We start from the raw sequence: 15,085 nt of genomic DNA on the forward strand, positions 1-15,085 counted from the left end.
AGCTGGTCCATATCAACCCAGGCTATCTGCGTTTAAACGTAATGCGTTTATCGCTGGTCAGTATATCAATCATAGGTTTGTCTGGGCGCGATTCATTTAGCCCAGTGGTTAAAGTGTTCCCTCGTCACGCCGAAGACCGGGTTCTGTCCCCACATGGGTACAATACGTTAAACCATTTTCTGGTGTCCCCCGAGTGATATTGCTATTATCTCACTCATTTATCTGGAATAGTGCCGACTGTAGTGTTAAACTATAGAGATACAAGTCCTCACCGATCACTCTCGATGTTGTTCTGTAAATATTGTCTTAGTAGCGTTACAGCTTTTAGGCAAGATTAACCTACGACGAAGACTTTTCACCGGAGACGGCACAGGCTCGGAGTTATGTCTGGTGTGACACCAAATGACCCACAGACCGCCCAACCATCGTTCATATCCTCCTATTTCATCTTGTCGTGCCGGCATTGCAGAAATCGATTGAATAGATAATTCACATGTTTTCGATGTTTGTTTTTTTTTCTTTTAGGGGGGAATCATTATGTCTGCTGTGTCTGTACACGTGAAGGACGGGCGACTTGAATAATACCTACATTGTCTGCCTAGACGCACTGATATAGTCAGAATAGATTAACTTACTTTTCAGCTCCGGTGATGTCAAGTTGACTTTTGTGTAAAAGGACGAGTAATGCCTGTAGGCTCCTTGCCGTCCAAGTTGATGCGTCCTGAAACAGATGAAACACCTCAGAATATATGATATTAGACTTGTATCTGAGAACTGTTTGTTCACAAACTCAAATAAATAACTAAAATTGATTCCGAGGCATTTGATTAGCTAAACGAGCAATATGTTTGCGTTTATGTTACCATTAACTGAAAAAACTGAGGCCACGCCTACCAGAGGAGTCCTGTTTCCTGATTGGCTAATAACGGTACTGGCGGTGATTGGGTGCAGTACTGCACGATGTCGCTTCATTGCTGTGTACTTTTTGTGTTTATCATTAAATAAGTAGTCTATAGTCATGGCTGAATTATTTATGAGTAGGAAATGGTCTGAATATGATATCTTTTTCGGGGTTTTCATTCAGCTATTTAAGTAAGTGAGTGAGTTTAGTTTTACCCTGCACTCAGAAACATTGCAGCTATATGGCGTAGGTCTTCAAATAATCGAGTCTGGAACAAACAATCCACTGATCAACAGCATGAGTATCTGTCTACTTAGCTGGGATACGATGACATGTGCCGATCTGATTCCGATAGTCGCCGTCGCCTCTTAATCAGAGCACAGTTTACTGAAGACCGGTTCTAACCCGAATCTTCACGGATCGTTTGAGACATAAACATATATCTGCTGTAAATAAGACTATTAGATATATTCACGCATAGACTGGATTGTCCACGGACGTGGAGATTTTAATAAAAATACGTTGAAATTCCTTTTAAGGAGTCTATTGCCATTTTAAAAATAAATATTTGTCTGTATTCTTTCCAAGTCGACATTTGTTTCGCTCTGGTCACGTTATAACTTTGTATATACATAGAAATTCACTATTCATGTTTTAGGTCTGTTTACGGGCAGTTCTTTCTATTCTCAGTGGCTTGAGTGAATATTATTTTTAAGCAACTCTGACTATTCGGCGAGTCTGGAGTCCAAGCCCAAAGTGCATGTATAGATTCTTATGCAAACAGAACACTGTTTAATCACACATACAATACATATATCAGACACTGGGAATCCACGTTAACCCTATGCTATGTATTGAAGAGTAAGGACACTTCGACCTGTGATAGTGTGTAGCACCCCATCGTTTAACAGATGACAGCACAGCAGGTGCATGGGAGCAATGATGTATTCGGTTGAACCTTGGATTCAACGCTCTGGGGATTATGGTTTGAAAAGGACCCAGTAAACCAATGCTTGTATTATGATGACGAGTATCAACGAAGGAAAGCGGCTTCAACATTACGTCGATCTACAAATTGCTCAATATTCGGTCACGTAGATTTTTAATGAAGTCACCGATTTATGTCATATTGTCACAGTGACATTAATTTGTCCTACGGTCAGCGTGACCTGAACATTGCCCGGGTTATCTCCCAGTGGAGTTGTACTTTGTGTACCCTAGCTCCTCACCTCTATAACACACATACACTGTATATACCAGCAGTTCCACAAAACCTACAGATCCAGACTTTGAGTGATTGATTGCAGTTTAATGCCGCACTCAGCAATCGAGACAGGAGCAGACAATCCAGTGATTAAAAGTATACCACCGGATCCCATCAATCGCCTCTTACGACAAGCATGTGTTACTGAAAAACCCGATCTTCACGGATCTACAGCTAAACAACGCTATCGTTCTCAAACACAGTTCCTCTAACCTGAGGTTGTATGATTCGTTGTGAAGAGTTACGTCCGATAGTGGTGTCAGGATCTGCTACTGATTGCCATGGTTATTATCCTCGGTTAGTTAGCAACATACCGGTTTTCATGATGTTCATTCAAACATGGCGTTAGGTTTACCGCAGACCAACTTACAGGCCTTGTTTATTTTAGACAGTTCCGTACAGAAAGCTTAACTAATTCATTCAGATCCTCTAGAGTGAGTGAGTGGTTTTAAGGGTGTTTCCTCAATACCAAAGCGGTGGCACCAGAAATGGGCTTTAAATTGTAACATTAATTTCACACATTACACCCACGTGGAGAATCGAACCCCGGTGTTCGAAGTGATGAGAGAATGCTTTAACCACTAGGTACCTCACCCCCCTCATATCATCTAGAGGTTCCACACATTTATTCACTTTTGGATTTTTTTCTATCTAAGCCATAACGTGTTAAGGGTAGACCCAGATTGTCGCTAACGTCTCCAGACAGGTAACTCACTCAAACATGATGCTCCCATTCAATGATACTACCTGTCCGCAAATCTTACACTAACGGATAACGGGCTATCCTTTCGATGGTTGAAGGGTGTTATAACGGCAAATATAATGTCTGCTGTCTTCCTACACTACCAAACATAACGACATACGTCAAAATGAAACCCGAGAGAAGACAGATACGAATGCCACAATAGCAAAGCACTGACACACTGGGGATATTCAGTCGTGGATGTATTCTTAATGAAGAGACACAGATCGGATCACATGGCAGCCTTATTGTTACCGCAACAATATCAGTGTTTATATACTGTTTACTATGATAAATAACCGACACACTGGCAACAACAACATCATATTGTACTTTAAAAAAAAATGTGTCTGTTTGTTTACTTATTTGTTTAATCTGGGACTGATAATTGTTACATACAAGAACCTGTATACACATAATCCTATTTCGAGATTCGAGTTCATATGTATTTTGGATATTATCCCGACACTCCGCTATATGACGGAGTGCAGTACACAATCCGGTCCGGTCCTGACAATCCGGTGACTGACAGCATGAGCATCGATCAACGCAATGGAATAGGATGGCATATATCAAGCAAGTCAGTGTAGTTCCAAAGTCCACTCTTGTAACCATGGTTTCCTGAAGATCAGTTTTATCCCGGGTCTTCAAGGGTCGGTGAGGGCAAGGAGAAAACAAACGATGACAGGGATCTTCATGGGAAAAGAGAAGTGAGGGTTGCTGAAGACCAGGTCTAACCCGGACCTACTTTTTCAGCTCTAAAGAAAGTATTTCTGTTCGTTGTAACGGGTTTCCATAACAACCTTTGAAATAACAAGAACACATATAGAGGTAGTGAGTGAGTGAGTGAGTGAGTGAGTGAGAGTGAGTGAGTGAGTGAGTGAGTGAGTGAGTTTAGTCTTACGTCACTTTTAGCAATATTCTAGCAACATCAGGGCGGGAAACGCCAGAATGGGCTTCACACATTGTACCCATGTGGAGACTCGAATCCGGTATGACGAGCTATCGCTGTAACCACTGGGCTACCCCGCCGCCGAACACATAAAAACAGACAGTTTGGGTACACACCTCAAGGAGCAGAGAACGAAAATAGAGTGCAAATGTAACAGAATAATAATCATGTCTTGGGGTGTTGAATTTCTGCGCAAGAATTTTATTTTAGTCGTTGTCAATAAAACCATTACTGTATTAAATTACACACAATTAGCAACTTTGTAGAATATAAAAACAAACTAGGAACAAAGCTCTCCAAATATGAATGGCATTCATGATCTAACTCTCTGTCTTCAAACATAATTTGAATTGTATAATTGAGAAATGCAATTAAATATCAAACACGCATCACGTTTTGAGAGCTTATCCTTGAACGACGGGATAACGGCAAATACTTCACATGAGACTCTATGGCATTATCTGAAACGAAATCGTCTTGTAATCAAATTCTGAAGACGATCTTTTTAAGGTTTGTTTAGTCGGTGACAGACTCGGAAGCAGATAATATTGTCTGGGGATTAATCTGACAGAGAGATGCTAATATTTAGAGTTGCTGGTTGCGTGTTGTGATATTGACAGTAAGGCTTGTAGACATGAATATGACGAGGGGAATGTCAGCTGCATAGCTGTTGACAGGAGTTGTAAAACGGGTCAAGTTGCCCGTCTCGATGACTATTGTTTCGCTATCAAAATATATGTAAACATTGTTACCGAACACAATGTGACATCTCCTGTCATCACACCGAGGCACAACAACCCTATAGTTGTGCGAGACAACATGTATCATTTTGTGCCTGAATTATATCATCACTGAAAGGGGACGTGATCCAAGGGCATTGCGTTGCCATAGAGACGCATCCTTTTCCATTATTAAAAATAATGGTATGAGATATCTACGAGGCAGTTGGGTCGTTAACACATATATAAACTAGCAGGTGCATATACATGTATGTCACGAAAACACATAAGTTGTTAACGTGGCATTTGCAACGTCACTGAATAACAGTACTCTTGGAAGTGTAATTAACCTATCCTTTTCAGCCAATCACCCAACATGTTTGACCAATCAGAAAGTCCGAGACGGGACCGAAGTGGTCACTTGGTAAGACATATTCAAACTCTGGACAAGTGTCATAGTAACAGGTTAGGGTTTGGTTCGGTCGACGCGCTAAAAAATGTTATGGTACAAATTTTAGAAAGGTGCCGTCGTTCTTCAAATACTGACATAAATGTAAGCATCTAAAAGTTGAGTAACAGGGTCTAAGTTTAAGGAAGATAACTCCACATAGGGTACTGATTTCAATTTCCTGGTGAGAATATTTTATCCGCTTATAATAACGCATAACTGTGAATTCGATTGATGCCAGGTCGAATTAAAATGAACTAATATTTAAGCATGGGCGTTGCCAAGACAGTAGGCACCTAACCTCATAGTAAGTTTAAATTTAAACGGTTGGACTAAAGTAAGTTTCGCTTACAACTTATAAGTATCAGTTTTAGAGAATATACGAAGACTCAGAAAAGCAGATACACCAGCGACGGAATTTTTTTTTCAGAAAAAGGCCCAACGGGTAAAAAGGCTCAGGGGAGTGTGGCCATTTTCTGTGACAGCTAATGAAGTCGCATAAATTAATATACGCACTAGACTAGAAGTCACTAGACGTCTCAAAATTCTATCATTACACGCTTTTGTCTGCATCATGAACAAGTATTTCTGAATCACGAGGAGATAGGTATACCACCAGCTGTTTGCGGAACGGTGAGTGTTTGTTGCGTCATCGGTGGCACGCGTCACAAATACGTCAGTTCTTCTTCATTTAAAAATCAGAGAAGCATATGATACGAGCAACACATAGAGTTACGTTGGATATAGCTTCTGTACAGGTGGATAAACATGTTTCCAAATGTCCTTCACGTGCCTACCATGCTTATAAGGCCTTAAGTGACGTCGTTCATTTCCTCAACCCGCAAACGACTGTCTTTGAAATCGTACCATAATAACCATAATTCCCTGTTTTTCTTCAGGTACTAACAGTAATAGTAAGAGTCTGCTTATATGTCGCTCATATCCAGCCACATTGCTTGCCCACGGAGCTACACACATTACCATCCCCGGTCATAAGATATTATCGTACTTTCCGAAACTTTATCAATCCCCTACGATCATACAGCCACCCTGCCTGTTAGGCGTAATGACACTCACATTGTCAGCACATCCTCACGGTACCCATTTTACAGGTGGGTGAACTGAGACAATGTGGGTGGTTTAAGTATTGTGTCCAAGGATACTACACAAATGTGCTCACCTCGGGACCCGAACCGAGGTTCCTAGGTGCCTCCACCGGCGATCGAAACCTGGCGTGATATAGACAGGTGCCTTAAAAGCTTACCACTGTACACTGTACATTCTACATGTCCGAGAGAAGAATTGAAGTATGTAATTAGGATTGGATCCTGAATCAAAATATCAAAATTATGGGTAAAGTATTTGTATAAATTAAAGAATCTCTTCAATAACATGTGCCAACAATCTTACTAACACCTGAAGGTTAAAACCCGTATCTAATAATATTGGGCAAAATGTTCCTGTATTCTGTATATGTTCGCGTATCTGTTACGTATTCTGTTACATAATTACATAGTTACAAAAACATGGTGTTTTAAGATATCCCGACCTATCTGGGGGAAAAGATAGGTTATGCATTTATACATCCCTTCATTCATTAGGCCTTGAATTTGATGTGACGTGTCTCTGCGTGTTTTTCTTACTCTTTCCACTCGTCGTGTTGGGTGAGTGAGTGAGTGAGTTTAGTTTCACACCGCTTTCAGGAATATTCTGGCAATATCATGGCGGAGGTATCAGGAAAGAGCTTCACACGTTGTACCTATGTGGGGAATCGAACCCGGGTTTACGGCGTGATGAGCGAACACTTTATCCACTATTCTACCTCATCAACCCGATGACTCTGATATCTATTTCATATTGATTCACTGAAAAACATCCATGTATAATATGAGCATAATCAAAATACAACGAAATCTCGGCACTTGTAATTAGTTTTGTCAATTTTATTTAAAATTTTGTTGTAATTTTAAACACGGATCGTGATACACGTATCGACATATTTACGCTGCTGCACATCTGTGTTCCAAACGAAACATGCATGTATGAATATTTATCATATAGACAGAATAAATCTAAATATGAGCATTAAACTGAAATGTCTTTAATTAACAACATACCCACACAAAGGATAGATTTTTCTGTCATTACCAAGAATTCCATGGAGATATGTCAAATTACATTTTTTAAAAAGTAAATAAAAGAATTGCTACGGATACAGCTTTCAAGGAAGGAGTATGTTTGTTGTTTAAGGCCGCAATTTGCAGCTACATGTCGACGGTCTGTCAAAAATCCAGTCTGGACCAGACGATCCAGGGATCGACGTCACAAGCATCGATCTACTTAACTGGGATACGATGACATGTGTTAACTAGATTAGAGAGTCTTAGCACCCAGTCCCGTCAGTCGCCTCTTACGACAAGCATTTTAGGGAACATAACATATACATAAATTCCAACGAATTGAAGCGTTTAAACAGAATTTCTTAATCTTTGATTATATAAAATACTTATATTGTTGTGATATGAACCTTTCACGCCAGTAAACGAAAGGCTATACAAATGGACTCCAGTTCTATGAAGCATATGTGTCACAACTGGTTGTGTGCTTTTTCAATAGTACGTTATGCTTTACTGCCGCTTTTTAACAGTATTCCGGTTAATGCACAGCTCAGGGCCTAGATTTTCGAAGCTCTCTTAGCGCTAATGTAGTCAGTTAATGTTATTGTATGGTACTTACGAAGTCTTAGCGCTAATGTAGTCAGTTAATGTTATTGTATGGTACTTACGATGTCTTAGCGCTAAGGTAGTCTGTTAATGTTATTGTATGGTACTTACAATGTCTTAGCGCAAAGGTAGTCAGTTAATGTTATTGTATGATACTTACGGTGTCTTAGCGCTAAGGGAGCTTCGAAAATCTAGGCCCGGCCTATTCACATGTGAGATATGACGTAATTCAGTTATCAAGCCATTAAATAAAAAGCACCGACCCAGGCGTATCATACATGAAAAAGAGTGGGGGAGTCTGGTTTTAAGCCACTTTCAAGCACTATTCTAGCAATATCCCATTAGGGGACACACAGAAATGAGCTTCACACATTGTAACCATGTATGGAATTGAACCCGAGTTTTCAGCATGACGAGCGAACGCCTTAACCACTAGGCTACCCAACCGACCCTATACAAGGCCATGAAGTAGTTGCCTGTATATGTGCGCAATAGTAATATCTTATGATAGAATGATATAGTTATAACAACATACTCTGATAATTGTAAGTACAAAAACTTCACCTAGCTTTGGTCGTGAATGTCCGGGTTGTAGACTTGTTTGCCAGTAACATTTCCATGTTGGAAAAGGGGTCTAACGAGATCGGTGTTAAATATCTGCTGGCCTTGTTTTATAAGAATGAAGTTCACGATTCATTTCCCTGCAATTATTTCAGTGTCGCTTTTCTGATTTCAATCCACCGCCTGTCTTGAAATTCCTCCTGGCCTTCTTTCCTCGCCAGAATCGGTCAATGAAAATTTGATCTTTTACTTTCAGAGAAGGAGCGCATCTGCCGGGAATAAACACTTCAAATATAATTATCTGGAAGCAAAAGAGACCTATCCGCAGATATAATGTTATCAATGTTGCAAAAATATTCTTTCCATAAAATCATACGTTCAAGTATTGACCTGCTCTGATGGGCTTATTTCCGGCTAGGTCGTGGTAGCGTTACGCCACCGAGACACCAGCCATTTTCCTCTCGGTAGTCCCATATTTCTTAGACAAAATACATCAGACGAGTCCCCCGGTTCTATTAAACTTGGTCCCGTCTACAGAAATAATTAACTGACAGCATGTATTGTGCGTATCTGTGGACAAGCAAGACCACCAGTTTTAAAGTTATGCCATCTTTATGTGTTGTCTCGACAAGAGGATCAATGATCTTGATGAAAACCATGAGGGATGTACACATATGGGACTTCAAGAAGGGTGAATGCCATTTTCAGAGAGAGTTTTCTCTCTTGATGGCCATCGCACCAAGCTCCTCACAGCATTAAGATATGCCGGGTAATAAACAGGTCGCGACCTGCAATGCTTGTCTAATTGCATTCGTAAATAAGATTCGAATAGAATGAATACTTTTTCACTGGTTCATGGTCTAGTTGGCGAATATAAACTTCCATGTACGATTATCAGATTCTAGCTTAACTAAAGGACACAACTCTGTCAAACGAACTAGGACTTATACAACTGAGCAGTCAGTATAATGTTCCTGACCACATTCACTCGCGTCCATGCAACCCTGGTGAGTGGGGTAGTGTTGTGGTTAAGGCATTCGCTCGTCAGGTCTGGGTTCGATTCCTTTCATGGGCACATGTGCTACGCGAGGAGAAGCCCAGTTCTGGTTACCCCGCTAGGATAATGCTGTAGCGTAAAACAACACGCACCATCTCTCTTGGTCCGACACTAGTCATATTCATAATCTCAAAATAACCAAACTGACCTCTTTAAAGATAATACCCATAGATAAAACGCTCAATCCCTAAAGTAATACATTCTCTCTTCTTCAGTTCAACTTACAAACCCGTTTGAAGTATGATGAGTCATTGAATGGTATAACCTGTTCCTTGGGCATGACGAAGTCCTCCCACCCTGACACTGACAGACAGACACGTGGCAATAGATGTATCATTTTGAAAGAAAAAGACCCCATCCACCCCCCACCCCCACCCTTTTCCCCTCCACCACCTCTCCCGTTGCCCCACACCAGCTCCTATAAAATAGAATAAAATAGAATAAAAGAATGAAATATAAAAATATCAATTGGGCATTTCACATTCTCCCTCAATTTAAATATGTATTCATTGGAGAATTGCAATTGGAACACATTAACTTGAATTATATGTCGTACTGACCGGCTACACAAGCACGGTGCTATTGAAGCAAGATCATGCGTAAGCACATTTACATAAGTTGCTAAAGGGACGTTAATTATTGTTAATAGATCTTATCATTACGGTTTGATACATCGTGACGTCAGACTTGAGATTGAGAGGGTCACAGCCATCTGCTGCTAATGCATCTGCACGTGTTGCCGGTGGCGAAATATTTCGCCAGGGACCGCGGGATCTACTGCCATATTCCTTTTGATAACCATACGGTGAAATTTGACGTTTCACTTTAGATGGCTCATACATATTCAAATTCAGCATCGTGTTTAACATGTAATCTGTTCCATTATCAATTCGGTTTTCATGTAATTATCCAGCTTCTCTCATTACACAGATGTGGGTGAGAACTGGTCATCATCACCCTGTGCTTGTCGAGGAGACTAACGGGACTAGGTGGTCAGACACAGTGATGGGACTGATACGCGCTGCATGAGTGCAATGTTACGTAGCAACTATCACGATGCCACAATTAAGATTGGAAAGGTTCAAAACTTTATCTGAAAAAAAACCCCACCCCAAACCAGTTACCATGTCATATACTTCGCGGAATGGGACACGTAACACTGGTGTGTATACGTCATATCAGTAACGTTTTGTTTCATTGAGTCAAACATGATTCTACTTAATCAATAGAGGTATCAAGTTCGACATGTAAATATTCCTATCTGGACCGGGAATAGCCAGTGAAGTTCGGGAGCATATACAGGAAAGGGTATAGGATATTTGTATAGCGAACATATCCACGCATTAATTAGTGCATGCTCAAGGCGCTGTTATTTTCAACAGCACACCGTATTATCAATTTCGGCTCCCTGGGGAGTATACAACTCTTGCAGTCACTAGGCGCACCGAGCTATTTGTGGCTCATCCTAACGAGGTACTCATTAACAGCTGGGTGGACTGGGACACAGAGTCACAGTACTTTGTCCAAGTTTATTGTATGTTGCTGTACCCGCAACTAGATGTTTGCACGTATTCGTGAGGCCACCATCCGATCAACGGATTCGTGGGGTTTTAAGTGCACAGACAGAGAGAGACAGAGAGAGAGAGAGAGAGAGAGAGTGAGAGAGAGGGATAGAGGGAGAGAGAGGGGGGGAGAGAGAGAAACCTCCACCCCCACCCCAATAAGCCCTGAAGTTTCATGGATCCACCTGTAACTATACATACACAGGGCTATGAGAATGATCTGGTCTCTAAAACTGTCAAATCACGCATGTAAATCGGAAACATAGGGAGCGTTCGAATGTGTATTACGAGTGAGTGACGTGGGGGTGTTTGGGACGTCGGACGTGAAGAACTTTGTTGTTAGAACTGATCTTCAGCAACCGACGCGTGTCGTTGGACACGGACAACGGGATCGGATGGTCAAGTTCGCAGACATGGTTGGTGCACATTCAAGGTGCCAATGCCTGGATTATGTTACTCAGACTTGATAACGTTCAGACTTCCGACACACAGCCGGAATAGTGTTGGAGAATGACGGTGCACAACAAGCACAACAATCTAACCATCTTGGTACAAGCGCGTGCTTTCTTTCATACAAAAAGTCGAATGGCCTGCTTACCAGATCCTAGATTTTACACACCCTCGCTTCCAAATATACTCTCAAAAAGAGAGAATATTAAAGAGAACCTTTTCAAGCAAATTTACAAATGCATGAAATGTACCCGTACAGGAATAAATATGTGCTTTATTAAAAACCAGTTTCAAGAGTGTCTGAGTTGCCTATGTGTGCAGCCGACAAAGTAAATAGGGGAATACGTGATAATTGACACCAACCAGTTTAAACTATTTGTAGACCTATACACATGGACGGATAAACAACCACGGCGTTGATCGCGTAGCCACAGCGAGGACGCGCCCCTCCTACAGTAGAAATACAGCAATAGATTTATCTATTGACATGGCGGAATATTAAATATGAACTCTTGCAATTGACAAGATTACACCTACTTGTGTATCGCGAGGAGAAGTGTTTACCAATCGTAAATTACAACTTAAACATTTAAGAGTAGCACAATATAATCTTTGCAAATACTTTAAAACGCCCTGTTCAAACAACGTTGTGTTCCATATTGCGAGTGAATTATTAAGATGAGATTAAATTATTCCCGTCAATATTTGATCAAGGTCGTACGAAACATACTCTCGTATAACTAGCCTACAAATAAAATATCTATTATTTTAGACATTAAGTCAGTCTTCAAACTATATTTGAGGTAATTTAAAATGACCTGCATTCGACTGAAACGGATGTATTCGTAAGAAATGATATTCGCGTTAAGGTTCTCTCTATTTTAATATCAGCCCGGATCGAGTATGACGTACAGTGTAATTTCGTTTTTATGCGGCGCACTTGGAGTTACAATACAAACTCCAGTGGTACATTATGTTAACATGGCCTTCTTACCGAACATTCTGTGGGTAATGATATTTCTATACAAGTCGAGAGCATACATCCCTGAACATACGGGTCCGATCTTCATATTGTGGCATTAAAAGCAGGACGATCGTTTTAAATAGCTTATAATATGTCCGTGAATTTAAAGGGACAGAGCAAATATCCTAGAATAAATAAAGGGTAAAAGGTTATTTCGTATTCAGTAAAAATATAGTGCCTCCGTATTATCTGAACATTTTAATTTATCGTATTCTACACTTCACAGAATGATGGGGTGGGGGTGAGGGGATGAGGTGGGGTGGTGGAGGTTGGGTGGTTGGTTCAGTGGGGACGACAAGCCCCCCACCCCCCATCCCCCACCCCACAACTACACACACACACACACACACACACACACACAGAGAGAGAGAGAGAGAGAGAGAGAGAGAGAGAGAGAGAGAGAGAGAGAGAGAGACCTCCACTCCCACCCCAATAAGCCCTGAAGTTTCATGGATCCACCTGTAACTATACATACACAGGGCTGTGAGAATAATTTGGTCTCTAAAACTGTCAAATCACGCATGTATATGTAAATCGGAAACATAGGGAGCGTTCGAATGTGTATTACAGCTTACAGTTCTGTGAACTTAGACTATCGGTAGTCCCATTGAATGTCTGTAGTGACATTCATGTTTTTTCCAAGCTGTCAACATGCATGGAACGATTATTTACCGTCTAGTTGTGGGTGGGGTAGCCTAGTGGTTAAAACGTTCGCTCGCTACGGCAAAGACCTTGGTTTCATTCCCCACACAGCTACAATGTGTGAAGCCCATTTCTGGTCTTTTCGGTGTGATATGGCTGGAATATTGCGGGTAAATCACACTCACTTACTCTGCATATACATGTATGGACAAGATGGCTTACCAGCCTTTAACCATTACCTGTTTGTTGCTCACTGAGAGCAGGATGTGCTTCAAAGTCCTTGCCGGTCACCACTCTCTACGTTAAATGACGTACCACGCGGAGTCAGTATTACTGTGTTTGAGTAGGGTACGTGCCAGAGTTTCTCAATTGGCTAGTATTATAAAACCGATAAGCACGTGTGTTCAGTTGCTTGCGTAATGAACAGAACACACGCGCGTTCGCGTTGCTATATCAAGGCTAAAATCCTGAAGGCCAGGTGGCGTCTCGTTTCACGTCACGTCTAGTTTTGCAAGTTTAAATTTACGATAAAATCAATTCACCTTCTTATGACTGATGTGTTTTCAAACTCAACTGACTGATATTTAGTGCAAGTCTCATCTCGGCAATGAATATGGAGGGATAATATCAACATATTACTTAGACATAATCCTAAAAAGTATGGGCCGGTTTTTTTTGCAGATAATAAACTCTCTGTATTTTAAATGTCAAAGTTGTTGCTTGACAACACAGGGTATATGATATTGGTTAGCTGAATTTTACGTAAACACAAAATGTCAGAAACAGTCTACAGATCATGGCGAGAGATGGTTAAAACAAGGTGGATCTTATAAGACTTCGTCATAATATTTTTATCGGTTGGAAGCGTGATGGTTTCTTTTTTTGTCTTCATAAGCATTGATGTTTGTTGTTTATCGCCAAACTCGGATTTATTCCAGCTCATGACGACAGTCGGAATTTATCCGAGCCTGGACCAGACAATCTGCTGCCATCTTGTACATTTAAAGCCTTACGCCGTTGTAGTCACATTAAATAGATCTACGAATTCCGTTAGTCGCCTCTTTGGACCTGCATGGGTATTGGGAGGCAGTTTTTTACCCGGATGTTTTCCACCTATCTGTATTTTGAAACCGAATTTGCTAAATATAATTCCAGTAGTGATGTTAAATTATATAGACTCAGATGAACACCTTTGCTTGAACTTGCATGTTCTAAAAAGGAGTCATATTTATATGAAGAAACGTTAATTTACGATGAATCATGTTATTGTGTTTATAAAATACTTTTTAAGACGAAACTTATTTATTCCTGATGCTATTTGTAGTACTGTTTCAAAGATATTACATTTTTGTGTATTTGATATCATACAGTGCGAAAACATATGTACAGTGTGTGGCAATCATGTTTTGTAGTTATTTAACTGACGATCATGTGCAACAACAGTTTCACATCATGACTAAATGACGTCATACCATTGTTGACATGTCATATCATACCCACATCAGTCAGAAAAATATGTCATTGAAAAAATTGTTTTTCATTCTGCAATTTTATTCTGAAAAGCATAATACAGGATGCATATGATGCATAGATTATGCATGTAGCACTGCTCACCTCATGATGATCATCAGACGCTATGTTTTGTATTATGATGCTCTTGTGATAATGGAGAAGCTGGTTCTGAAATATACACGAGATCGCTGTCCATCAAGTTCTAGCGTTTATAACTATCCCGGTATTCATATTGTCCTGTTCAACAAATATCGTGTCCCTATAATTGTGTCTATTTTTTTACTTCCTTTTGTCTGATTATGCTCCAAAATACGAATGTCATCTGCAAGCACATTATCAACTTATCAATCGATAGACGCCAGTTTCCGGGTCGGAAACATGTGCTGGTGTTGTTAAGTAAATACGGACATGTCACAACGCGAACACAGAAGCGTGTGACGGATACGGAACGATAAACGACAGGTGTGACCCCGGCTCTACCCGGATCTTCACGGGTGTCCTGTAATTAGATGAATCTCTACAGACAGA

General features: G+C 40.6%; 1 protein-coding gene across 2 annotated transcripts in view; it reads right to left on the minus strand.

Moving 5' to 3' along the window:
* Positions 1 to 15,085, minus strand: part of LOC137258176 (uncharacterized) — a 186,237-nt gene that overhangs the window by 128,091 nt on the left and 43,061 nt on the right. The window contains exons 1-2 of one of the 2 annotated variants that reach the window (XM_067795754.1): positions 8,314 to 8,579; positions 636 to 721 (exon numbers count right to left, since the gene is read on the minus strand). The gene's annotated coding sequence lies outside the window, so the exon portion shown is untranslated. Of the gene's footprint in view, positions 1 to 635; positions 722 to 8,313; positions 8,580 to 15,085 lie in introns of those variants that run through there. The other variant, XM_067795752.1, reaches the window with a different exon arrangement.

This window comes from Haliotis asinina, chromosome 12, assembly GCF_037392515.1.
Source record: "Haliotis asinina isolate JCU_RB_2024 chromosome 12, JCU_Hal_asi_v2, whole genome shotgun sequence".
Lineage (NCBI taxonomy): Eukaryota > Metazoa > Mollusca > Gastropoda > Lepetellida > Haliotidae > Haliotis > Haliotis asinina.